At 43.2% G+C, this 27,096-nt stretch overlaps 1 long non-coding RNA gene across 2 annotated transcripts in view; it reads right to left on the bottom strand.

The window, feature by feature from the left end:
* Nucleotides 1–27,096, bottom strand: part of LOC140211823 (uncharacterized) — a 75,297-nt gene that overhangs the window by 40,117 nt on the left and 8,084 nt on the right. The window contains exon 1 of one of the 2 annotated variants that reach the window (XR_011889598.1): nt 17,261–17,382. The exons of the other annotated variant lie outside the window; for it this stretch is intronic. This is a non-coding gene — a long non-coding RNA (uncharacterized lncRNA). Of the gene's footprint in view, nt 1–17,260; nt 17,383–27,096 lie in introns of those variants that run through there. 2 annotated transcript variants of the gene reach the window in all.

Raw genomic sequence — 27,096 nt, 5'->3', positions numbered from 1 at the left:
TGCAGATACAAGAGATATCCAGCCTGATATGTTGAGTTCTTCCAGCATCTTGTTTATCCAACTTCAAGTAAACTGCTCCCACTCTGTCCACTTTCCCCCTCCCCTTGATCTATCCAGTACCTCCTTTGCTCACCCCTGCACACCATCACATTGTTCCTTTCCTCTCCTCTCCTCTGTTCACTCCTTCTGTCTGTCACTCACACACTCCTCCCTCTGGGTCCCCACTCTTCCTGTTCCCATTTGCCCTCTCAACCTCTCTAGTTTGCTTCTACGTTCCAGCTTGCTCTCCTATCAGATTCTATCATCTGCAGCCTCCATCTATCACCTCTCAACTTCTGTGCTATTTCTACACTGCTCTCCTCCATTTGCCTATCTCCTGCTGCTCTTGCTCCACCTCTTCTATTCAACTATTTGCATTGGCCAGCGGTCCCCAACCACTGGGCCGTGAGGAAACTATATGAGTCAGCTGCACCTTTCCTCATTCCCTGTCACGCACTGTTGAACTTAGGGTTGCCAACTGTCCCGTATTTGCCGGGACATTCCATATATTGGGCTAAATTGGTTTGTCCCATATGGGAACCGCCCTTGTCCCGTATTTCCCCCGCAAAGGTAGAACGTTCCTATGAAACCTTTCGTGCCAAAATGGCGTAAAGCGAAGAAGCAATTATCATTAATTTACATGGGAAAAATTTTTGAGTGTTCCCAGACCCAAAAAATAACCTACCAAATCATACCAAATAACACATAAAACCTAAAATAACACTAACATATAGTAAAAGCAGGAATGATATGATAAATACACAGCCTATATAAAGTAGAATTAATGTACGTGCAGTGTAGTCAGGAAGATTAAGCCAAAAAAATCGGCACGTACGTGCATGCGCACGTCACATATGTGCACATCACGCATGCACACACAGGTGCCTGTGCAAGGCTTCATGGTCATGGTAGTCTTTCTCCGGGTAAACACAAATGTCCTGTATTTGACTGCTACTTTTGTCCCTTATTTGGGAGTGAGAAAGTTGGCAACCCTAACTGTAAAAGACATGTTGAGGTGAGTTTAACCCTACTTGAACACCCACCCCACCCCCTGGTCGGCCGGTCCGCAAGAATATTGTCAATATTAAACTGGTCCACAGTGCAAAAAAGGTTGGGGACCCCTGGCGTTGGCTACCTTTCCCCTATCTTTCAGTCTGAAACATCAACACTCCATTTCCCTTCACAGAAGCTTTCTGACCTGTTGAGTTCCTCAGGCACCTTGTCTGTTGCTAGTTATTTTTAGTTAGTTTCAAGGTCACTTGTACTGATATCAATATTTTCTTTATCCACCTATCTTCCTTTATTCAAATTCTAAAGCTGTTACAATGGGGTTGAACTAGTGTTTAATGGATTCCACACAAAATACTGGAGGTACTCAGCAGGTCAGGTAGCATCCATGGAAATGAATAGATAGTTGATGTTTCGGGCTAAAACCCTTCTTCAGGACTAAGAGGCCGAGCCCTACTTCAGACCCTCTCTGCCTTGAAGAAGGGTCTCAGCCCAAAAAATCGACTCAGCTCCATGGACATTCCCTGACCTGCTGAGTTCCTCCAGCATTTTGTGTGTCTTGCTTTGGATTTCCAGCATCTGCAGATTTCCTCTTGTTTAATGGATTATTAGCTAAGCTTTCCAAGGTTACTGGTCCAGGAACAGAACAGTTAGCAGCAACACACTGTGGTCTGAGCACTCTCCTGAGAGAATCCATTTCGACAGTATTTTCCCCTTTGTTTTCTTTTCCTCTCTCTCCCTGAAGACGGCGGAGCTGACTGGGGAAGGTCTGTCAAGGAGTGGTGGCTGGGAGAGGAGAAGCAGCAGAACTCTTGGTCCAATGACTCCATGGACTAACAGACAGAGCCCATCCCCTTGGTACATTTGTTTTGCTGTATATCAGTCGTGCACATTTAGGAGTGGCATGGCAAAGTTTCTGTAAAGCAGATATTATCTCTGGAGTGGTGTGACCCGCATGTGGTATTACAGAATTCTGCACAAACCCAGCAGGAGCCCAGCAATATGTATTAGTAGGTTTAACATGTGTTGACAGGCTATTTATTGAAGACCAGACCATTACCCGATGATTAATATATTGAAATTGCTTCATTAACGATGTGGATAAAAGATGAGTGTTTAAACTTTCCACATGGTGGATGCGGGTGTTACTCCATCTGCCACTGCAGCGCTGCCAGCCAAACGTTACCCTCGGATCCTAACCCCAGAAATTACCGTTTGTTCCTGGCGTCGTTGGTCAAAAAGTAAACATCAGCCTTACCCTCCTTTAAATCTGTCTACCGTGATGGGAAAGCTCACCGCTACACCAGGAGTGACACCTCCAACAGAAACCCCCTCAGAACCGAGCTGCAAATGAAGTCCGGAAAGGGGTATTGACCCAAAGCAACATCTTACAACAGCATGTCTTATGAGGTAAGGTCGAGCGAGCGAGGGCATTTCTCTTTGGAGCAACAGAGGTTGATAGACTCGATAGAGGTGTATAAGATGTAAGAGGCACAGACAGAATGGACAGCCAGCCCCTTTTTTCCCAGACAGCAATAGGGATAAGACGGCATACTTCTGAGGTAATTGGAGGAAAGTATAGGATGGATGTTGCAAGTGGGTTTTTTATATAGCGGGTAGTAAGTGTATGAAGCATACTGTTGGGTGCGCTGGTAGAGGCAGATCCCCCAGGGACATTTAAGAAACTCTTAAATAGGTACATGGATGAAAGGCAAATGGAGGGCTATATGGGAGGGGAAGGTTCGAGTAAAAGGTTGGCATAACATCATGGGTCGAAGGGCCTGTACTCTGCTATACTGTTTGATGTTCTGTGTTCTATATTCTAACAAGAGATCAAGGCTTACATCCTGTCACCTGATACAGAGGGAGATCTGAGCGACCAAGAATAACAACCACCGTGGGTGTTGCAGACTGTGGGACTTCTGATCTTCTTCGTTCTTTTACATGCAACAAAGGACGTTGGTTTGAAAGAAACATTTCCTGATGTAGGGTTTTAACTCAGAACATTAACAATTCCTTTCACCCTATAGATGCTGCCTAACCCACTGAGTTCCTCTAGCAGATTGTTTGTAGACCTTTGTTTGGTACCTTATCTACACCAGAACTCTTCCAACTCTAGCTGTGCTGTATCAGCCAGGTATTTGTATGTACGATATTATCCAACCCTGCCTGGCACATTTGGCAATTTATAATTTTTAATGCAAATGCTGATGATCTGAACATCGTTTTAATGCAGATCTAGAGGGAATTTCACCCCACCAGATGGAGGCATTGATGTTGATGGCAACTTTTCTGGCATTTTGAATACCTGCAACTCTTCGGGTCAAAACTCATTGTCTTCTGGAAAGGATCCTTTCAGTGTCAAAATATCGGAATTCAATTAACCAGCATAACTTTAAAGTAAGGTTAAAGTAACTTGGTAAGTGCCCTCTTATTATTTCTTATTTTTAGCTTGTGTTAACCAGGTTTTCTGAGCTTGGAAAATTGTCAGGAGGAGCTGACTGTGGAAGGGTTGTCAATACCTACCCCAGCAGGCCACTGTGGACTGAGAAATTGGACACAGTCTCCTGGGATGTGGAGTGGAAGTAAATTATCATTGATCTGGGGTGAATGTCAACAAAAAAGACCTGAAAAACCCTTCTCAGCATTCCCACTGACAATCAGGCTCTATCAATTACCTGCTCTCCGATATCCACCTACATGTTTCGTCTCCCTGATGAAAGGTCATCAGTCTGTAGCATTTCCACAGACGCTGCCCGATACCCCGAGGAGTTGTGTTTGAAACAGCTAAAGTTTGCTTGTAAATGCTGTCTTACTGAGGCATGGTAGATGATAGAATAGATGGCCTTCTTGACAAATTTGCAGATCATACAAAGATTGGTGGAGGGGTGGGTAGTGTTGAGGAAACAGGTAGATGCAGAAGGACTTAGACAGATTAGTAGAATGGGCAAGAAAGTGGCAAATGAAATACAATGTTGGAAAATGCATGGTCATGCACTTCGGTAGTAGAAATAAATGTGCGAAATATTTTCTAAACGGGGAGAAAATCTAAAAATCTGAGATGCAAGGGGACTTGTGAGTCCTTGTGCAGAACACCCTAAAGGTTAACCTTCAGATTGAATTGGTGGTGAGGAAGGCAAATGCTATGTTAGCATTCATTTCAAGAGGTCTAGAATATAAGAACAGGGATGTGATGCTGAGGCTTTATAAGGCACTGGTAAGGCCTCACCTTGAGTATTGTGAACAGCTTTGGGCCCCTCATCTTAGAAAAGATGTGCTGGCATTGGAGAGGGTCCAGAGGAGGTTCACAAGGATGATTCCTTGAATGAAAGGGTTATCAGACGAGGGACGTTTGATGGCTCTGGTCTGTACTTGCTGGAATTCAGAAGGATGAGGGGGGGATCTCATTGAAATCTTTTGAGTGCGGAAAGGCCTAGACAGAGGAGATGTGGAAAGGATGTTTCCCATGGTGGGAGAGTCTAGGACAAGAGGGCATAGCCTCAGGGTAGAGGGGTGCCTTTTCAAAACGGAGATACGGAGATATTTCTTTAGCCAAAGGGTGGTGAATTTGTGGAATTTGTTGCCACAGGCAGCTGTGGAGGTCAGGTCATTGGGTGTATTTAAGACAGAGATCGATAGGTTCTTGAATGGACATGACATCAAAGGTTATGAGGAGAAGGCTGGGAACTAGGGTTGATGAAGAGGGAAAAAGGGATCAACCATGATTGAATGGCTGGCAGATTCGATGGCCAGATGGCCTAATTCTGCTCCTATGTCTTATGATCTTGTGGTAGCAAGCTAGACGATGACAAAACTATAGCTGGAAAGCAGAGGTATAGCAACTGATGGTTGTATGGAGAGTCTCATGTCAACGCAGATGCTTGGGATGATTTTAACACCTGCCAGAAGGAAGTGTAGAAGAATGACATTTGTACCCCACTGAGCCTTGTTTTGGAGAGTGTGTACTACAGGCACTAGCAGAAAACTAAGGCACAATTACAGACCCAATGATACCTTTAACTGTAAAGATATGGTACATATTGCTCACAATACTCCAAATGATGCCTCACCAGTGCTTTACATTACATCCTTGCTTTTATATTCTAATCCTCTTGAAATGAATGCTAACATTACATTGCCTTCCTCACCATAGACTCAACCTGCAAATTAACCTTCAGGGAATCCTGCATAGGGACTCCCAGGTCCCTTTGCGCCACAGTTTTTTGTATTTTTTCTCCATTTAGAAAATAGTCAACCCTTTCATTTCATCTACCAAAGTACATGACCAAACGCTTCCTGACACTGTATTCCATTTGATGTTTTTTGCCCTTTCTCCTAACCTGTCTGAGTCTTTCTGTAGCCTTTCTACTTCCTCAAACCTAGCTGCCCTCCACCTATCTTTGTATTGCCTGCAAAGCTTGCAACAAAGCCATCAATTCCATGATCCAAATCATTGACATATAATATAAAAATAATTGGTCCCAATACGGACTCATTGGAAACGATGGGCCAAATAGCCTAATTCTGCTCCTATGTCTATGTCTTATGGAGCACCACTAGTCACCAGCAGCCAACCAGAAAAGGCTCCCTTTATTCCCGCTATTTGCCTCTTGCCGATCAGCCACCGCTTTATCCATGCGAGAATCAAAATCACTTGTCTTTCAAGAGTTCATGTTTGATCTGTTACTTCATGCCACTTTCTTGCTCAATTATTTGAGTTATTGGTTCCTTTAGTATCTAAAATGTACACAATTTCTAATCAACTAAATCTTCCAAGTCCTCAGGTAAAGGTTTCCAAAATTCTTTCTCTGCTCTGGCCTGGATGGCTGCCCTTTACATTGATATTATGAGTCCTAATTTCTGTCTAATCAGCAGGAAGAACATCATCACTAATTTACCTTTCCAAGTCTCCATTTGACAAATGTTGGCACAGGGGCTTATTGCAAGCAACAGGTTCTTAGCCCATGCAGCACAGTGCTTGTTACTGAAACAATCAATGAAACAACCAACCTCTGTAACTTTCAGCCATGCAGTGATAAATAGAAAATACTTTTCCAGTTGCACAGGTAATGGCCATCTCCAACATGAGAATGCTCATGGGCCCACCTCTCCCCTTGACATGCAGTAGCACTGCTGGTAATGTCTGAGGATAGTTGCTGACCAGAGCATTAACTAGACAAACCAGTTTTGCATTATGTCTACAAGAGCAGCTAAGACAATGGTATCCTACACCAAGTGACCCCTAACAGCCTAGAAGTTTTTAGAGTCATAGAGCAATATATTATAGATACAAGCTCTTCAGCGCATTGAGTTCACGCTGACAACTGTGCTCACTCAGCTAGTCTCACTTACCCATAGAGAGAAAATGGCCTTTTTCCCTCTAAGCCTTTCCCTTCCATTTACCTAAGCGTGTGCAATGACTATAGTACTTGCCTCAACCACTTCCTCTGGCAGATCGTTCCATAAACTCACTACACTCTACATGAAAAAGTTGCCCCTCAGGTCCTTTTTAAATCTTTCCCCTCTCACTATGCTCACTAGTTGGACTCCTCTACCCTGGGGAAAAGATTGTTACCATCCACCTGATCTATGCTTCTCATAATTTTAAATATTTGTATAAGGTTGGTCCTCATTCTTCAAGGAGTATATTCCCTATACAAGGCACATAATCAATGTAAGGGGACACTTCGTACTGATCTGGATGAATGCTGCCACAGTTTAAGTCATACACTCACTTGACAATCATCCTGTCAACCATGCTCAACACTCATTTCCTTGGCCACTGGAAATGCACAGCAGTTATTCTCCTATGATACTCCAAGTGCATCCCCCAATTCTGTGACTTGTACCACCACCAAACACAAGGAGTGAATAGCACCACCTGTTGATTCCCCTTCAGGTTATACACCATTCCATTCTTATAATGGAAATATGTTGCCGGTCTACCATCTGAGTCAAAATCCTACCCAAAAGTACTGGAGGAGAAGCTTCATGAGCAGGACACCAGTTGTCCAAAAAAGTAGAGCATTACCCTTTTCACCAAAGGACAATTTAAGACAGGAGTATATCTAGAGATTATAACGGCCTCCATTGGTATACTGAGCTTCAAAGAGACTCTAAATTCCACAAACCTCATTGATACCTTGAGTCCATTACATGAGCAGCTCCAACATGGATATCCAAGCCCCAAGCCGCTGACCCCTATCCCACCACATCCTGAGCTCAATTAGCATTGTGTCACAGAACAAAATGATTGCATGAATCACAATCCAAGTAGCTCAGATAAGTGATATCCTGACTGGTTACACCACAGTCTGGTACGGTAACTAGAATGTGCAGGAATGTAAGAAACCGCACAGAATAGTGGACTGTGCCTGATACACCATGGGCACACCACTCCCCTCCATCAGTGGTACTTACTGATTCAAGAAGGCAACATCCATCACCAAATTTCCCCATGTCATCTTCTCACAGGTACAGAAGCCGGAAGACCCAGATCACCAGGTTCAAGAATAATTACTTCCCTTTCACCATTTGATTCTGAAATCAATTGGCACAATGCTATTCATTACAGTTTAACAACACTATGAGGACTTTGATCACCTTGCAAAAAAGGTAAAAATTGTGTATCACTTATGTTTAGTTTATGCATTTTTTTGTAAATGCTGCTTATATCTACAAGATGGCAGTGCACATGCATTGTCGTTTAAGGTTAAATCGGATAGATATATGGACAGGAAAGGAATGAAGGGTTATGGGCTGAGTGCAGGTCGGTGGGACTAGTTGAGAGTAACAGTTCGGTATGGACTAGAAGGGCTGAGATGGCCTGTTTCCGTGCTGTAATCGTTATATGGTTATATGCACACAGTGCTCACTCCGGCTTCAACCAGTGCTGAAATTTCTTGGGCTATTCACTTTTTCTACGACTGAAAAGCACAGCTGAGCATTAAGAACACTAACATTTGCAAGACTACCTTGCTAACAAGTGAAATAATGAAGGTGTTGCACAGTTAAGGACTAACACGGGGAGCAGGTCCTCTCTCTGAGCCACAGTCTACTATAACTGCTCGGGGGAGCAGCCATTGGAAGCGATACACTCTAACGCAGAAGCATGATAAGTGCGTCAGTATTAAAACAAGATTTAAAGCAGATTCCTGCAAGACCGTGTTCCTGTCGATTCTACTTGCTACTGTTCGATCACTGGAGAAGAAATTGAATTACCTTCATTTGTGTCTGAACCAGCGGGAGATGAAGGACTATTGCACACTCGTCCAGACAGAAACGTGGCTTCATGACACCATTCCAGACTCGACCATCTAGTTAGAAGACCTATTCTGTTTTCGGGTGGACAGAGATGCTGTAACCTCCTGTGAGACCCGTGTAGGAGGTCCATGTTTCTACATCAATAAGAACAGGTGTGTGTTCACCTTGATAGTAATGGCCCACTGCTTTCTGCAGGTAGAGTTTTTCACAGTGAAGTGCATGTCCTTCTACTTACCGAGGAACTCAGTACCATTGTGATTATCCCCTTCTGTACTAGTTGCAAGAACTCTACGGCAGAATCTGCAACCCCGAAGCCTCTCACCTCAGGATGGTGTCTTCATTGCTGCTGGTGACATCAATCATGCCAACTTAAAAATGACCTGCCAAAGTTCCACCAGCATGTCAACTTTGCAACCAGAGGAGGGAATATGTTTGACCTGGCGTATACCAGCATTCGTGGGGTCTACAAGGTCGTCGCGCACCCTCACTTCACCTCAGATACTCAGACCACATATCCATTTTGCTAATATCTGCATACAGATATTAAATGAGGTTAAGTGAGTCAAGCCAATTCACGCCGAGATCAGAGTCTGCCCAGAAGACGCCACCTCAGGCTGCAGGTAGCTTTGAAAGCACAGACTGGAGCATATTCAGGGAGGCAGTTACCTATGATCAACACATCAACATTGGTAAATACACAAATCATTGACTACCTACACAGGAACGTGCATTGAATGCATTACTGTGATTAAACACTACACTACCAGGGCAAACCAGAAACTATGGCTGGCTTCAGATCGGGTGACAGGACAACTCTAAGATCAACAAAACCCATGATCTCATATTCCATCTGGAAGGCAAAGCATGAGTATGAACAGAAAATCCACAGATACCTTTGCGACACCAGGGATGCACGCCTCATGTGGCAAGGTATACAAACCATAACCAGTTACAACTCCACCCTACACGTCAATGAGAGTGACGCCTCCCTGCCGGATAGGCTGAATGCTCTCTCTGCATGATTTGACCAATTGAACGATGTGACTTCACGGAAAGCCCCCTCTCTTCCTGAGGAACAGGCACCCTGTCTGACTGCAGCCAAGGTGAAGAGGACCCTAACCAGGGTAAACCTACACAAATCTGTAGGGCTGGACATCATTCCTGGTCACGCGCTGAGGGACTGTGTGGCCCAGTTAAAGGAGGTCTTAATGGACATCTACAATATCTCTCTGAAACAGTCCACCGTCCCAGCAGGCTTGATGGCAGCCACCAGCAAGCCTGGTACCCAGGCAAGCAGTAGCAATGGGCCTAAGTGATTACCTCCTAGCAGTACTGACCTCAATAATCAGGAAGTGCTTTGAATGGTTGGCAATGGATCATATAAAATCCCACCTTCCCACTGCATTCGACCCTTTCCAGTTTGTCCATTGCTCAAACTGCTCCACTGATGATGCCATAACCCCAGTCCTCCATTCTGTCCTGTCCCACCGAGAAAACAATGCCTCGTACACCAGGATGTTGGTCATTGACTTCATCTCAGCGTTCAACACAACCATCCCCTCAGAGGCTGCGGAGTAAACTGTCCTCATTGGGACTCAACAACCCTCTCAGCAACTGGGTTTTGGACATCTGCTGGAAGGGTCCCAGTCGGTCTGATAATGCAGCAACATATCAAGTTCCATCATCCTGCCTACTGGTGCTCACCAGGGTTGCGTGCTCGATCTGATGCTGTGCACGGTGCTGACTCATGACTGCACAGCCAGATTCAACTCAAACCATGTCCTCAAGTTCACTGATGATACAACAGTTCTTGGCCCCATCAGCAACAATGATGAGTTGGTATATAGAGAGGAACTAGAGAGGCTTGTCAAATGGTGTGAGAATAACGACCCGAGTCACAACATGGGCAAGACAACAGAGATGATTGTGGACTTCAGGAGGGCACAGGTCGACCACTCTCCATTGCACCTCGATGGCTTTGCCATGGAGAGAGTGAAGAACGCAAACTTCCTTGGTGTGCACATAATGGACCATCTAACCTGGACCCACACCTCCTCACTACTGAAGAAGACACAACAGCACCTACATTTTCTGAGGAGATTGAAGTGTGCAAGGCTCCCCACCCCCATTGTAACAACTTTCTACAGGAGTACCATTGAAAGTTTCCTGTCCGGTTGTATCATTGTGTGATATGGAAGCTGCAAGGCCTCAGTTTGCAAGACCTTACAGAGGACAGTAAAAACCACCAAGAGGATCATCAGCGACTCCTTCACCTCTATTTGTGACATTTACCAGGAGTGTTGCAGACAAAGGGCCCAAAACAATGTTGAGGATCCCTACCACCCACCCCACAATTTCCTCGACTCACTACCATCATGAAGGAAGTACAGAAACATCAGCACTGGGACTGCCAGACTGGATAATAGTTTCTTCCCTCAGGCTGTGAGACTAATGAATACCCTGCCATCACTGAGGTCTCATCACAAGGACACGGGCTGTTTAATGTACTGTCTACCGTTTACCTGTTCTGCCCTTTATTACATGCATTTTGATTATATTTTATTAGCTTATTTATGGTATAATATTTTGGTTTATGTACTATGTGTGATATATGTTGTGTGGGCGTACCATAGTCCGGAGGAACATTGTTTCGTTTGTTTGTACATATGTACAGTCAGATGACAATAAACTTGAACTTATATGATGTTATGTTCCTGTGAAGCTGCTGCAAGTAAGCTTTTCATTGCACTTGTGCATGCATGTACTTGTATATGTGACTATAATCTTGACTTTGTATTCAACTATATACCACAGACCCGAATACTACTGAATCCCCATTCAAATGGTCTAGCACTGCCAACCCCAATAATTCCTAGAGCTCAGGACTGTGTATCTCATTTAAAGTTCCTATAAAGCTTCTGGCAAAGTGGTCCTATATGCAAATTTCAATCACCTCACTATATGCAGTTAGTTGAAAAGACTAAAGGAGCAAAGACCTGACACTGAAGACATTGAGTAAACAACAATTATTTATTCTATCAGTCGGTTTTGTTTTTTAATGTTATTTTAGGAACAGAATAGAGTCATGGAGACATAGATTTGTACAGTACTGAAGCAGGCCCTTCAGCCCATTGTGACAATGCTAACAGTTTTGCTCATCAGTATTAATTTCATTCGCCCATATTAGGTTTGTATCCTTCTGCCTTGCATATTCAAGTGTCCTTCCAAATGCTTCTTAAAGATTTTGACTGTCTCTGCCTCCACCCCCTCCTCTAGCAATGTATTCCATGTTTCAGCAACACTGCATAAAATTAATGTTCATTCTTCAACTAATTAATTGTGATTAGTTTTGCCTGTTACATTGCTCTCTGCTCTTTATCTCTCCGAGATAAACCCTATGATGCCATTGTTGTTCAATTCCCACTGCCCATTCCCTGCTCCATCTGCTCTGAACCATCTTTGGTGGCCATTGCCAAACTTCAGTGTCTTCTCTTCATGCACTTCCTGGAGTCACCACGGGTGTCAGTATTGTCCACAAACTTCAATTGTTCTGTGACATCTGAACGTGATGTCAGCTTAATACAAATTTCCTATTGCCAGTTCAAAGACTTTCGTACAAATATGAAGAACTTATTTCCAAGGTTTCTTCAAACTTTAAAATGTCCTTTTATGCAATCACCCGAACAGAATCACCTTAGCATTTTTGAGAAATGACCAGTTTTCAAGGGAGTTTCACATCTAACCAGTTACTTAGCACTGATGCAAGATTGCTGATAAATTCTGTCACCACATTCATTCATCTTCCTCACAATTATCTGATGCCTTCTCATTTTGTTTGATGATCCTAACGATGCAGTCGTTAGAGTTGTGTCCCTCAGCTCCAAGGACTTCTCTTTAATTTGACCCTAGGTGTATTCTACACAGAGTCTGTGTGTTATACTTGTGACTGCATAGATTTCCCTTGAGTGCTCCAATTTTCTCCCACATCCCAAAGCCAAACTGGTAGATTGTCCACTGTAAATTTCCCCATAGTGTAGGTAAATTGTAGAAAGATCAGTTAGTATGAATTTGAGGGAGAAAAAATTGCAGAATTAGAGAGAAATAAGAGAGGAGAAATGGGTCTTATGGGATTGTTCTGCTAGCATGAACCTGCCAGGCTGAATGGCCTCGTGCTGTGTCATTCTAAGTAAGTTCTAACTAGTGCAACAACTGAATTTCAAACTCTTCTGATTCTTATTCTGTGATTCTGGAACTGTGGATGAATGATAGAAACTGCCCATATCCATGATTTGCAGCACAGTGGATCTGGTGGGGTAGTTGGTCTTTACTTGACTATCTAATGTACTGGCAGCACAGTCAGAGGGCAGAGAAGTGAGAGCTGACCTGGGTGTCATTGTCAGCTTGGAAGCAGAGGTACATTAGATCCCTTGCCAGGCCATATGTCAAGAGTATGTGTACCCATCCCTCCTCCTCAAAGTCAGAAAGACCAGTGTTGATGTGCAGGTGTCCCAGAAAGTTTGGTTTGAAACCTGGTGGGTCTCTGCATAAACAAAAAAAAAACATAGAGGTGCAGTTGGTCGAGCTGTCTGAGTGGAGCTTGCACATTCGACCTGGGATGGCGTGGGAATCATCGGATGGTCTGGTTTATCCCACATCACAAAGGCATGCCTGTTGGTAGGATAAGGCCGCTATAATTTGCTGTGTGTGTGTGTGTGCACGCGCAGATGGTAAAATTTAAGGAGACTTGATGGGAATGATTAGAGAATAAAATGAGATTAGTGTAGGATTAATGTATGTGATGTTTTATGGTCAATTCAGACTTGATGGGCTGTAGGGCTAGTTACTGTGCTACACTTCTCTACATTTCTGTGACTTAGTTTCCATTGATCTTGCTCATGCAGCAACATCCCATGTGTTGTAGGCACAACCTCAAAAATAGCATTGGTGTAAAGCAGTCCTACCACCACCAGATGTCAGTGGATGACATGAAAAATGTTTAACTCTGGGGAAAGGTCCAGGCAACTAAATGACGTCAAGTGGCAGAGAGGGAAGATTATGACCCCAAAATGATTTAATATAAAAGAGGATACCGAATGTTTTTCTTTCAGATATATAAAGAGTAAAAGAGAGGCGAGAGTGGATATTAGACCATGGGAAAATGATACAGGAGAGGTAGTGATGAGGGATAAAGCAATGGAAGATAAACTTAGCAAGTATTTTGTGTCAGTCTTCTCTGTGGAACGCATAAACAGTACGCCAGAAATTCGAGAGTGTCAGGGAGCAGAAGTGAGTGTAATTACTAATTCTAAAAAGAGGTTGCTTGGGAAGCTGAAAGGTCTGAAGGTAGATAAGTCACCTGGACCAGATGGACTACATCCAAGTGTTCTGAAAGAGGTAGCTGAAGAGATTGTGGAGGTACTAGTAATGATCTTTCAAGAATCACTAGATTCTGGAATAGTTCTGGAGGAATGAAAAATTGCAAATGTCACTCCACTCTTCATGAAGGGAGAAAGGCAGATGAAGAGAAATTATAGGCCAGTTAGATAGACCAGTGGTTGGGAAGATGTCATTATTAAGGATAATGTTTTGGGGTACTCAGAGGCATAGGATAAAGCAGGCAAAAGTCAGCATGGATTCTGTAAGGCAGGAGTTCCCAACTTTTTTATGCCATGGACCCCTACCATTAACTAAGGGGTCCATGGACCCTAGGTTGGGAACCCTTGCCTTCAGGGGAAATCTTGCCTGACAAATCTGTTGGAATTCTTTGAGGAAATAACAGGCAGGATAGACAAAGGGACGTCAGTGAATGTTGTTTATTTGGATTTTCAGAAGGCCTTTGACGAGGATCTGCACATAAGGCTGTTTAAAATAATTCAGAAAATGGGAAAAGAAGCGGCAGATGGAACATAGTGTGTGAAAGTGTATGGTCATGCACTATGATAGAAGGAATAAAGGCGTAGACTATTTTCCAAACAGAGAAGAAACAAAAATCAGAGGTGCAAAGGGACTTGGGAGACCTCATGCAGGATTCCCTAAAATTTAACTTGCAGACTGAGTCTATGGTTAGGAAGGCAAGTAAAATATTAGCATTCATTTTGAGAGGACCAGAATATAAAAGCAAAGGTGTCATGCTGAAGCTTTATAAGACATTCGCCAAATTGCACTTGGAGTATTGTGAGCAGTTTTGAGCCTCTTATCTAAGTAAAGACTCACGAGAATGATTCCAGGAATGAATGGATGAATGGGTTAGCATATGAGGAGCATTTGATGGCTCTGTGTCTGTACTCACTAGAGTTTAGAAGAATAAAGGGGGGGCAGGGAATCATACTGAAATATACTGAAATATATCAAATATTGAAAGGCCTAGATAGACTGGATGTGGAGAAGCTGTTTCCTGTATTGGGTGAGTCTTGGACCAGAGGGCACAGTTCAGAACAGAAGGACTTCCATTTAGAACAGGGAGGGAGGAAGAATTTCTTTAGCCAGAGGATGGTGAATCTGTGGAATTCTTTGCCACAGACTATGAAGGGAATTCATTGAGTATATTTAAAGCAGAGGTTGATAGGTTCTTTAGTAGTTTGGGGGTCAAAGGATATGGGGAGAAGGCAGGAGAATGGGATTGTGGGGGATAATAAATCAGTCATGATATGCCGAATAGCCTAATTTTGCTTCCATGTTCTATCATCTTATCGTCTCTGGGTCTAATTGTGTGGTCTCGGCTTAAGATGAAGGTGATGTCTGTGAACAGGGATATTCAAAGATCACCATGAAATGGGAAAAGGATTAAAAGTAGCATGTCAACAATGAATCTAGCTGTGAGTGAAAGAGAACATGAAGAAACTTAAATGGAGTTTGTAGGAACATTGAATACATTCTCAAAAAGAGTGATGGAAGCAGAAATAATAGAATTTTTAGTTAGGAAGTGGATTGCTCCTGGAGAGAAAAGAAATTATTCCATAGAATATAGAGTGTAGAACAGTCCAGCACAGGACCAGGCCCTTCAGCCCAATGTCTGTACGGAACATGATGTAGAATTAAACTAAATCCTTTCTGCTTGCACATGATATCTATCCCTCCAATTCCTGGATATTCACGTGCCCACCTTCTAGCTTCTTAAATATCATTTCCTTATTGACTTTTGCCACCACCTGGCAGCTCTTTCCAGGCTCCCATCAATCACCTTGTAACAGTATCATAGTGGTTCGTGTGATGCTTTATAGTACAGGCAGGCCGTGTTCAATTCCTGCTGCTGCCTGTAAGGAGTTTGTACTTTCTCCCCTCGACTGCACGGGTTTCCTCCAGGTTCTCTGATAACCTCCCACAGCCTAATCCAAAGATGTATGGGTTGGGAGGTTATTTGGTCATTGCAAATTGTCCTGTGATTAGACTAGGGTTAAATCAGGGGGATTATGGGGGCTTGAAAGACAGGAAGTGCCTACTCTAAGCTGTGTCTCAATCATTAAAAAAATGTTGCCCCACACAACTTCTCTAAGCTTCCCCCTCTCACTTTAAATGCATGTTCTCTAGTATTTGACATTCCAACCCGAGGAAACAGATTCTGACTGACTGCCATAACCGTCCTTCCAATAGTTTTATATTAAAATATATTGAAAGGGAAATGCAACCAGATACCCTCTCAGAGCAAGCCAGCGTTGCAACTAGGGACTCAGCAGCTTCCTCCTGTGATGTCAAGTTTTGCAATATTTTGAAAGAAGTGGGAAGTGAGATCGGGCAGCTGTTACTGTGGTAAAAAAAAACAAGAATTGGAAGCATGGGGAATAAAAGCTAGGTAGTAATAATTGTGGATTAGTAACCAAAAGGTCAGTGCAGTTAATGAGTGAATTCAATAATTTTTAAAACTGGCAGTAAATCTTTGACTTCAGTGAAGCTGTTGGACTTTTGTGAGCCTTTGTCCTCTGTGCATGGAAACATACCATTCTCGTGACCTCAACTGTACGCTAATGTAGCACAACCAGTCCGTTGCAAACAAGGTCTTTGGAGTGATGGATCGCAACAATATTCTGATATATTCTGGAGACAGGTAGGGATGGCCAGTAATGCCTGTCTAAGCAAGTAATGACAATGTCCCAAGAATAGAATCTAATAGAGTTATAGAGGAGAGAAACAGGCCATTCAGCCCACTGTCCATACTGATGATCAGACACCCATTTGTACTCATTCTACACTAATCTCATTCTATTTAGCCACAAGCCCTTCATTTCCACCACCTGCCCACACAGTCACCAAAACTTTCAGTGGCTGACTAACCTCATGTCTTTGGGATGTTGGACGACAGCAGAGCACCAGGGGAAACACAAACAGTCACTAGGAGAATTTGCAAATTTTGCACAGACAGCGCCCGAAATCTGGGATGGGCAGATCTTTACTGGCTCTGCCACTCTGGTGCCCCTGGATGAATTTAAAAAATGCAATATACACAATCTATACAGCATGAGGGGATGATATTCACTGTTCAGGGTACATGAACTAGTCGATATTGATTAGGACAGAGTGATTACAATTCAGTCAATGTCCTGCTTATTTAAAAATAGGAGTGGGAATGGTACTCCCCACACATGGGATTTTATTTACTAACAGGGCAGTTCTATCTTTTCCTCCTCTAACTTTCTGTCAGTTGGCACAGGATTGTACTGGTTCCAGTAGATGGACTCGGAGACAGAATAAATGCAGGACTGTGAAGAGCTGGACACAGTGCAGTTTGACTTGTTTCAAATGCCTCTTTAAACTGGTGATGTGCTGCAGGAGTGACTCTCACTGAAGTGCCCTCACTGAGACAGGAACATTTGGCTAACTATTGAGCTGAGACATCAAAGCCTCTTGACACGTCTCGCTGTTTTGAAGCTCAGTATAAGGCCAAAGCCAAAGTAGCAAAGGCAAATAGATTCACATCCTTCTGAATCTCAGAGGTACTTTGGACCAGTTTACTCACCTGCTAGGAACCAAAGGAATCCTTTGTACGTCGTCTGTCAGAGAAGGTGAGTGAGTCTCCGCAAGGCAAACATCCTTGGCTGAGTTACCGTCAGGTCAGTCAGAACCACGCTATACTCTGGCCAGCTTCCATCCCTTGCAACTGCTGTGTGCACATGTGTGTGCACAGGAAAGAGAAGGCGAGAAGAGGGACAAAAAGAGAGAGAGGGGAGAGAGTGAAAGGGAAAGAGAGAGGCAAAGAGAGAAAAATAAAACAGAAAATACAGAGAGTGGGGTGACAGTGAGAGGAAACATTTAAGAGAGAGAGTGGAAAAGAGGGAGAATTAGGCTGTTGAATGGAATTGATTTTTTTTAGCAGAAATATTTTGTGTTCCCTTATCTTCTCATAAAATTCAATGGTCCTCAACTACCTCTTGCCTCATATTTCTATATCGTCTCTAGTCCAGTGCACAATTTTTCTGCCGAAAGAAGAAGCAGTGTGGCCAGAAGGAAGGAGACAAGGGTTGGGTACTGTAACATCAACTATGAGACCTCATTTCTTCACCTCTCCTGTGCACCACCCAGCATGACCCAGCCACTGGACATATCTACCCTCACACTGTGCCAGCTTCCCAAAACAGTGTCAAGATGATTGAGTGACCAGCAGTTAAATCAATCCCAACTTCACTTATAACTAAAAAAAAATAGGTGGACAAAAAGCTAGAAGCACCTTCTTTAAAAATCCTGTGTTATTCTTAATTCCACTTGCAACAATTTTCTGGAAAGTACTCTTCAACTCCTGGAGACCATAAGATGCAGGAGCAGACTTGGGCCATTCAGCCTGTTAAGTCTGCTCTGCCATTTAATCAATTTTCAATTGATTGATTGATTGATTGATTGATTTATTTTTTGCTCCTTCCCCTCATAACCTTTAACCCATTTACCAATTAGGACTCAATTAATTTCTGCCTGTATACACTCAAGTGAATTGACCTGTACATCCCTCTATGGCAAACAATTCTACAGATTTTCACCACCCTCTGGCTGAAGCCGTTTCTCCTCACCTCAGTTTTAAAGGGACATCCCTTTATTTTTGAGGCTCTCTCCTCAGACGTTAGACTCTTCAACTAACGGATGTCATGTCAGTACTGAAATTAGGGCAACATTGATTAGACAGAGGATCATAATGTTGCCTTGTTGGGAAGGAATAAGGCTCTTATTGAAATTTGTGTATTTCAGAGACAAGAGGAGAAACTGAACATTGTAAGTGCATTAATACTACACTGTGATGTATAGAGGGTGGAACTGAATCAGTAAGTTGTGTGCCCACCCATCCACCATCAACACTTGGTCACCAATATCTGCATCTAGGCTGCTGCCTTAGTGCAATGCTGAGAGAGTATGGGAACATCAGAGGAGAACGGGTGAGTTGTTAAATCATATCCCTCATCAGCTACTGAATATCTGAGGAAAGTTTTAACATTCATTGCAAGATGTAGGTTCTATGGCAAAGTCAACAAAGCACATCCAGCACTGGTCACCCTTGGGAATTGAGTGTTGGGCTTCATCAGGTGAAATGCTCTCCTAGTGTGGTTCAGGATTTTAATTCAGCATCTAAAAAAGAAACTACAATATATTCCAAAATCAGAAGGTTGCATGACTTGCAGGGAACTTTGACATATCGATGTCTTGGAACTTGATATCATCATCCTTCTGGACTGTGGATGGCATGATGCTGGGAATTCCTTCGGAGGTTAAGTTGGTGCAGTACATCTTCTGAAAGGAGGGGCCTGCTGAGGGGAGAAGTGGAGATGGAACCTGAGATTGGAGCCTTGGTTATTCTATTCCGTTTGACTATGAAGTAACTAGAAATGGGTCAGGGTACATGTCTCTAACCCCTCCCCTACCTTCTCCATTTACTCATTACATCTTTCCCTTTATTCCATAGTTTACTCTCAACTCCTATGAGATTCCATCTTTTTCAGAACTTCCTTACTTCTATTTATCATCTCCCTGCTTCTTACATCATTCCCACTCTCCCTTTCCCTCACCAACCTATCTTGCCCCCCCCCCCACCTCACCTGGATCCACCTATCATTCACCAGCTCTTGCACCAACTTTCCCCTAGCTTTTATATTGGCTATTTCCCCCTCTTTCTTGACCCAAAATGTTCTCTGTCCATTTCCCTCCACAGGTGCTGTCTGATCTTCTGAGTGTCTCCAGTGCTTTGTGCGTTGCTCCACATTTCCAGCATCTGCAGACTCTGTCGCTTCAGAGTACACATCAGATGGAATTTAAAGTAAATGAAATAATTCACCTGGACAGGGCACAGGTGAGTTAACTGAGGATTACTTGTAATGAAAGCCACTAGACTAGAGGTGGCAGTAAAGGAAATCAAGAGGGTCCAAGGGGGTAAAACTACAATGCTATTGAATATGTTGCAAGACACTAAAATCAGCCCGAAATCAGGGATCTGACTCACTGAGTGCTCCATACCTACACTCTGGGTCTCAGATGGTTGAAGAAGGTATGGGCCCCCAAATCCTAAGAACTTTCTACAGAGGCACAATTGAGAGCATCCTGATGAGCTGCATCACTGCCTGGTATGGGAACTGTACTTCCCTCAATTGCAGAGAGTGGTGCGGACAGCCCAGCACATTAGGTGTGAACTTCCCACTATTCAGGACATTTACAAAGGCAGGTGTGTAAAAAGGGCCCGAAGGATCATTAGAGACCCGAGTCACCCCAACCACAAACTGTTCCAGCTGCTACCATCTAGGAAACGGTACTATAGCATAAAAGCCAGGACCAACAGGCTCCGGGACAGCTTCTTCCACCAGGCCATCAGACTGATTAATTCATGCTGATACTACTGTATTTCTATGTTATATTGAGTATCCTGTTGTACAGAACATTTATTATAAATTACTATAATTGCACACTGCACATTTAGACGGAGACGCAACATAAAGATTTTTACTCCTCATGTATATGAAGGATGTAAGTAATAAAGTCAATTCAATTCAATTCAATTCCTGGCACTTGAAGAGGTCCAATAAACATGACTACGCTGTTTCCATTTTTCACAGAGAGATTACAGATTTTAGTAGAGTGTACAATAGCAGGATGTTTTAACAGAGACGATGTTATTAAAGTATTTCGGAGTCAGATCATAATATTGGAAAGTTAAAAGGATATTTAACTTGAGAAAATATTTCTTCATACAAAAAGCCTTGGAATTCTGGAATCCTCTTCTACAAAAATGTCTCACTGCCCTAAAGGAATCAGAATCTGTCCATTATCACTGATATATGTTATGGAAATTGAGGTTTTGTGGCAGCAGTGCAGTACAAGACAGAACAAATTATTATACATTATAATAGTAAATAAATAGATAGTGCAGAAGGGAATAGTGATGTAGTTTTCATGGATTTATGGGCTGTTCAGAAATCTGATGGCTGAAGGGAAGAAGACTGATCTTCAGTCAAGATGGCGCCTGCACACAATGCTCCTTTGGTTGACTTCTTCTGGGTAGATCATGGAACCATCTTTTTCACTTCTTTGATGTCTTTTATTTTTGTTTCTCATCTTGAATGTGATTCTGGAACCGTTGGAGACTGTGTTTAGTTGTTTGGAGATCATTTGGGAGCTTCAGCACTCTGCATTCTCTGAGATTCCGGGAGGCAAAGGCAACGTGCAGGAACCTTGTGGCAAGAAGGCTGCAGGGGGATGCGCGTGCCAATGTTTGATTCCATTTCACCGATTATAGTCTCCATTGTTCATCAATTAAGGCGATGAGGGTGATTGGAACATCGAGGCGAGTGTGGACGTTTGGAGACTGTTTGGGTAGTCCAGTGCTCTGCCATCTTTGAGAGATTCAAAGTGGCAGAGGCAGCGTGGGAGAACCACATAGTGCAGGCTGAAGGCCAATGTTTGGCTCCTTTTTGCCAATTAAAGTTTGCATTGTTTGCCAACTAAAGCAATGACAGTAATTGAAGCATTCAAGTGAGTATGGAGGGTGGGCACCAGCTACTTGTCTTTTGTTCACTGTACTACGCTACCAGAGAAGGGAAATCCTGCCGCTTTGGAGAGTGTTGCCCAGGTTTTCTCTGTGTTTTGGATGTGGACTTGGACTATAGAATCTTTTTCTCAATCTCACAGCTTTTTCACCCGATCGTCTCGGTTGATTTTTTGCCTGAGAGGGATTTGGGGGTTGATGTGCCAGTTCCAATTTTGTTCATTTTTTTTTGTGGATAGATGGGATTTGGGAGTTGATGATCGTGCTGCTTTTATTTTCTTTCTTGGCTGCATGGCTACCCGGAAAATTGAAGAATTTCAGAGTTGTATACTTTGATAATAAGTGGACCTTGGAACCTTTGAAGCTCTTCCAAAAATGTTGAGTATGGGTCTTTAGGCACTTGCACCTCCACCCTGATGGTAGTATTGAGAACAGTGCATGTCCCATGTGGTGAGGATCCTGAATGATATGGATACTGCCTTCTTAAGGCACTGCCTTTTATAGATGTCCTTGATGGTTGGGAGGCTTGTGCCCCTGCTGGAGCTGGATGAGTCTGCGGAAGGATGTGATTATGCTACAGACACCACAGAGGACATTCGTCAGTACGTTATCTGGGTTGGAGGACTTGAATTGTAAAGAAAGTTTGGATAAGATAGATACATTTTCTCTGTGTGAAGGGGGTCGATGGCTCAACTGACAGAGATACATAAAATTTTGAGATGCATATAGAGTGCAGAGAGTTAGAATCTTTTCCCATGGAGAAGATATCTAAAACAAGAGTGCATAAATTTGAAGTCAGGGAAAGGAGTTTTAAAGGGGATCAGAAGGGAAAGTTTTTCTGACAGAGCCTGATATTTGCTACGTACTACCTAAGGAGGTGGTGGAATCAGATACAATGACTACATTTAAGAGAATTCTAGGCAGACACTAGGCAAAGCATGGATGGTTATGGACCAGTGTAGGTGGAAGTAAAGGTCAGCATTGATGTGTTGGGCCAAATGTTCTGTTTCTGTACTGTACTCTCTAAAAAACGTATCTTGAATATTTGAAAACTGAGGTCAATAGAAACTTATTCAATACAGTAAGGACTGGAGCACCATGATATAGATAGAGTTTTGATACAGATACACAATGATCTAATGAAAGGAGAGAAAAGTATGAAGGAGAAAAATAATGTATTTCTTGGTTTTGGATGTTATTGGGGATTTAAAGAGAACAGCAGGAGAGATAATTAGCAATAAAGAAGATTGGGATGTCTGGGAATTGTATACACTAAGTCCTTGATATTCACAAGGGCAGGGAGAGGGGATCAGAAAAGCACTTTCTCTTCCGGATTCCAGATTTAAATCCAAGACAACAAATGAATGCCCCAATGAAATTAGTCTGAGGGACTTCAGTTCATTCTACATAAGCCTCAGTTATAACATGCAGACTGAGAATGGGAGGAAAGTTGCACTACTTCAAGGAATTATCATTTGGGCGAAGATTTAGGAGTCACGTAGGGGCAGAGAAGAAATTATCTGTCATAAGGGGGGGAGTTGGTGGCAGACCCAAATGCAAGACACAGACACTGAAGTACTAGGAACAGGACAAGACTAGAGTTAGGGACGTGACTGGATGCAGACTAGGAGCTGAGACAAGAACACAGACTTGGGCTAGCACATTGAACTCCGGAACCAGAGCCTGGACAAGGACCCAGAACCTGGGTCTTGGATGGGACTTGGAACCTGGGTCTTGACTCGGAACCGGAACCCGGGTCTAGGCTAGGACTCAGGAATAGGATCTTGGCAAGGACAGGACATGGCTACAGAACAGGAAGTGGCTACAGAATAGGATGTGGAACTCCTGCACAGGACGAGGCACATGGACAGGATGAGAACACAAAGCATTGACTAGGACAGGATGAGGTTCTTGGAGGGAGTACTAAGAGATAGAATCTACAAGCATTTGGATAGACAGGGGCTTATTAGGGAGAGTCAACATGGCTTTGTGCGTGGTAGGTCATGTTTGACCAATCTGTTGGAGTTTTTCGAGGAGGTTACCAGGAAAGTGGATGAAGGGAAAGCAGTGGATATTGTCTACATGGATTTCAGTAAGGCCTTTGACAAGGTCCCGCATGGGAGGTTAGTTAGGAAAATTCAGTCGCTAGATATACATGGAGAGGTGGTAAATTGGATTAGACATTGGCTCGATGGAAGAAGCCAGAGAGTGGTGGTAGAGAATTGCTTCTCTGAGTGGAAGCCTGTGACTAGTGGTGTGCCACAGGGATCAGTGCTGGGTCCATTGTTATTTGTCATCTATATCAATGATCTGGATGATAATGTGGTAAATTGGATCAGCAAGTTTGCTGATGATACAAAGATTGGAGGTGTAGTAGACAGTGAGGAAGGTTTTCAGAGCCTGCAAGGGGATTTGGACCAGCTGGAAAAATGGGCTGAAAAATAGCAGATGGAGTTTAATACCGACAAATGTGAGGTTTTGCACGTTGGAAGGACAAACCAACGTAGAACATACAGGGATAATGGTAAGGCACTGAGGAGTGCAGTGGAACAGAGGGATCTGGGAATACAGATACAAAATTCCCTAAAAGTGTCATCACAGGTAGATAGGGCCGTAAAGAGAGCTTTTGGTACATTGGCCTTTATTAATTGAAGTATTGAGTATAAGAGCTGGAATGTTATGATGAGGTTGTATAAGGCATTGGTGAGGCCGAATCTGGAGTATTGTGTTCAGTTTTGGTCACCAAATTACAGGAAGAATATAAATAAGGTTGAAAGAGTGCAGAGAAGGTTTACAAGGATGTTGCCGGGACTTGCGAAACTCAGTTACAGAGAAAGGTTGAATAGGTTAGGACTTTATTCCCTGGAGCGTAGAAGAATGAGTGGAGATTTGATAGAGATATATAAAATTATGATGGGTATAGATAGAGCGAATGCAAGCAGGCTTTTTCCACTGAGGCAAGGGGAGAAAAAAACCAGAGGACATGGGTTAAGGGTGAGGGGGGAAAAGTTTAAAGGGAACATTAGGGGGGGCTTCTTCACACAGAGAGTGATGGGAGTATGGAATGAGCTGCCAGATGAGGTGGTAAATGCGGGTTCTTTTTTAACATTTAAGAATAAATTGGACAGATACATGGATGGGAGGTGTATGGAGGGATATGGTCCGTGTGCAGGTCAGTGGGACTAGGCAGAAAATGGTTCGGCACAGCCAAGAAGGGCCAAAGGGCCTGTTTCTGTGCTGTAGTTTCTATGGTTATGGTTCTATGGATGTGGCTTGGACAGGACAAGGTTCTTGGACGTGGCTTGGTCAGGATGAAAGACTCCTGGTCAGGACGAGGGAACCCCAGCACTGAGCTGGGTGAGGCACATGGACAGGATGAGAACATGAAGCCTTGACTTGGTCGAGGGAGACAGGAATGCAGAGCCATGGTCGAGGGAGACAGGGACGCAGAACCTTGGTCGTGAGAGAACAGGAACATGGAACACAGAGCCAGGACCCCTCCTTGGGAGCAGGACGTAGGGCCGGGACTCATACACAGAACACTGAGACAGATCTCACTCAAGGTAGTAGCAAACAGCCGGATCTACCCAGCGAAGGCAAGGGCACAAAGAGACGGTTCTCAACACAAGGTAGAAGCAAACGGCTGGACCTACCTAGTGAAGGTGTGGACACAGAGACAGTTCCCAACTCAAGGTAGCGGCAAATGGCCGGATCTACCTAACAAAGGCATGGACACAGAGACAGTTCCCAACTCAAAGTAGTGGCAAATGGCTGGACCTACCTAGCGGAGGCGTGGAGACAAGCAAGGTAGCATGCGAGGCTACAGGTGAAGGTAGCAGGCAAGGGCTACAGAAGGAAGGGGAAGGGAATGGAACAGTCCAGCCTCAGGGTAATGGCAAAAATGGCCTGGCTTACCCCACAGAGGCGAGGACGGGATACTGACGAGGCGAACCAGCCCAAAATGTGAATCAGGTGCCTCAATTAAAGCACCCAACAGAACAAGGGAAAACTGGAAAACCTAGGATGAGGAACAATGGACCAGACCGTGAACTGGAATGTGGACTTTACGGACCGGACCATGACATTATCACTTGGCAACAACATATAAAGTCAACAATTATAAGAAGATCTCTTTGGCTCAGGGTACCTCTGATCTGATTGCTGCAGGATGCGCTTGTGACTTAAGTGATCTTAGAGTTGTTGTTATTGTTAGTCCAGGTGACATGTTGATTACAGAAAGACAAATTTCCTGTCATCAGTCATAAATTTGCCTAAATTATCATTACTTTACCTTTTGTTGCTCTGCGACTGGTGAAACCCTGATGTTCACTCCCAGAATGAGGTGCCTTCTTATCTAAGTCACCAAGCAGGCATGAAGCTAATCCCTAGAGGTAATGTATCTCAGAAGTGAGCAGCTGTGCAGTGATCTTACAGGAGGAATATGAATTATTTAAGAACATTGCAGAAGTGCGTAGGAGTCATTAGGACACAAAGGAGGCCATTCGTCCCATCAAGACTGTGCTGCCTCATTGAGCCACCTACTCAGTCACATTCTCCAAACTCTTTCCCCATAGCCCTGCAAATTATTTTCCCTCGTGCTTGTCCAATTCCCTTTTGAAAGCCTTGACTGACTCTGTTTCCGGCACCCTTACAGGCACTGAGTTCCAGATCATAACCACAGTTAACTCAGAAAATCATTTTAAATTAAATTGGAAATATAGAACTTCTGTTGCCTGTTAGCTCAGGGAAAGCAAATAGAGAGAAAGTGGTTTAGCTGAGTAATAGAGGCTTCAGGGAAAACGGACTGTGCTGAACGCAAGGGATTTCAGTGGTTCTCTGACAAGGAAGGGTGAAAGTACAATTTTGTACAGGCAATAAGTAATTTATTCTTTGCATTGTGCTTGAAGTGGAGGATCGAGACAGCTGATAAGTTAGAAACAATACCCAAAAGACCATCCAAAGTTACCAACAAATCATTAAAAAAGAATTTGGCACTTGGTTTCCAATGACCATTGCATAATTGGATATTACAGCCTGGGACTTGCTATGTGTGTATAAGTTGTGCTGTAGTGACAATAGTTTATAAGTTTCTGTTTAAACTGGGAATGAGAATAAACTGGGTAACAACAGGACAGTCAGCCTAATGTAGTAGATGTTTGGAGGTAATAATCTGGAATAAAATTAATTCTTAGAAAATACAGGTTAATAAATGAAAACATGAACAGATTTGTTAAAAGCAATGTGTTTGACAAATTTTTTAACATCCTTTGATAAAATTACAGGGAGAGTAATTGAATGAGGTAGTGCTATTAATGTAAGCATTGACTTTCAAGAGGAGTTTGACAAAAGTGCCACATAACGTGGAATGCTGCAGTCCCTACAGTTAATGGAAAGTGGCTGTGTGAATCAGAAATTGGATAAGGAAGAGAAAGAATAGGGAGAACATTTGATTTTCAGACTGGGGGGAAGCGTCCTTCGGGAAATGTTGCTCGAATCATTGGTCCAGTTGATAAATATTATTGTCTTGAGCACGCAAAATGCAATTTCAGGGTTTGCAGATGAAATAAAACACAGAAATATAATAAGAATTGAGGAGATTAGCAGCAGATATCAACAGACACAGTGGGTGCAATGGCCAGAGCAAAGAAAGGCAATTCAAAACAAACAGTTCAAGGTAAACTGATTTCAGATCTGCGGGAAGAAGGTAATGAAAATAAATGTTACAAATTCTACCAATAAGTGCAATTTAAATAAAAGGGAGATGTCTATGATCATGGGCAGGTAGCAAGGGTGGCAGGAGGAGTTGAGAAAGTTGTTTGATGGGAGGGATCTGGAGTTTA

This window comes from Mobula birostris, chromosome 18 (genome assembly GCF_030028105.1).
Source record: "Mobula birostris isolate sMobBir1 chromosome 18, sMobBir1.hap1, whole genome shotgun sequence".
Lineage (NCBI taxonomy): Eukaryota > Metazoa > Chordata > Chondrichthyes > Myliobatiformes > Myliobatidae > Mobula > Mobula birostris.
The sequence above is the reverse complement of the archived record's forward strand: the minus strand, read 5'-3'. Positions and strand labels throughout refer to the sequence as shown.